Source organism: Penaeus monodon, chromosome 30 (genome assembly GCF_015228065.2).
Source record: "Penaeus monodon isolate SGIC_2016 chromosome 30, NSTDA_Pmon_1, whole genome shotgun sequence".
Taxonomy (NCBI): domain Eukaryota; kingdom Metazoa; phylum Arthropoda; class Malacostraca; order Decapoda; family Penaeidae; genus Penaeus; species Penaeus monodon.
Genome location: NC_051415.1, coordinates 14,731,999 through 14,732,909, shown reverse-complemented (window position 1 = coordinate 14,732,909; position 911 = coordinate 14,731,999). Strand labels below are relative to the sequence as shown.

The 911-nt window shown below is 44.3% G+C and overlaps 1 protein-coding gene across 1 annotated transcript in view; it reads left to right on the top strand.

Annotated features, from left to right (window-relative positions):
- Positions 1–911, top strand: part of LOC119592543 (serine/threonine-protein kinase BRSK2-like) — a gene marked incomplete at its 5' end in the record, with an annotated part of 48,994 nt that overhangs the window by 21,084 nt on the left and 26,999 nt on the right.

Sequence of the window (911 nt, the reverse complement as noted above, 5' to 3'; positions counted from 1 at the left end):
GTCATAGCATAAAAGGCTAAAATAAAGTTATCCACAAACACAAATCAGAGCCAAGTGAAAGAAAAGATGTCCAGTCTAGCAACACTACAAACACTCAAAGTCAACAGCCAGAGTTTAGAAAAATCTTCCACGGTAACAATTCCAAACACTTTGTATATGCAAGGCATACATACATACATATAATGTAGGTTACATAAACAAACACATCTACTTTTATAGATTCCTTGACCTCTGTCCGAAGCGCTTATGTATTAGTCATGCAAGCGAATCAGCACCGTGAACGAGAGCAGGCGAGAAGGTGACTGAAACGCGTGTCCAGTTACGATAAAGTCACAAGTGAAGGCGGGGGGAAGGAGGAGCAACAGTAATGTGGCGGCTTGGCAAGAATCATATAAAGGGGTAATTTTTTTTTATTACTGAAGCTCGTCGCCAAGCAAATCGCGTCGCATAAACATGTCAAATCGAAGATTTCTTGTGAATCTCTCCCCCCTGCCTCGCTCATTTTAATTTCCCCTCGCTTCAAGGAAGAATGGCAGGAACCCCGCCGCTGCAACAGTCTCTGATCCTTGCAGTCACGGTTATTCCGAAGCAGTGTCACGTATCGAATCGAGCCGCCAGTTCGAGTAAAGTTTCGAATCCGGCACCCAATTCAAATAAAGCTCCGTCGAGTGGGCGTCGCGGTTGAATTGGAAGATAAGATAAGGTTATGGCTATTGACTTCGGGTGCTTGTAGTGTTGCTAGACTGGACGACATCTCTGAACAATACTGAGAGGATGTGCAATATCTGCAGGAAAGGAAGCGAGTTGCCATTCGTTCTTCGATGTTCAAATATTCGGTTTATATCACCATTGCCTGGTAAACGCTGCACCGCACACGGCTTCCTCGTCTTATACTTTTCTTTCCCTTTTCC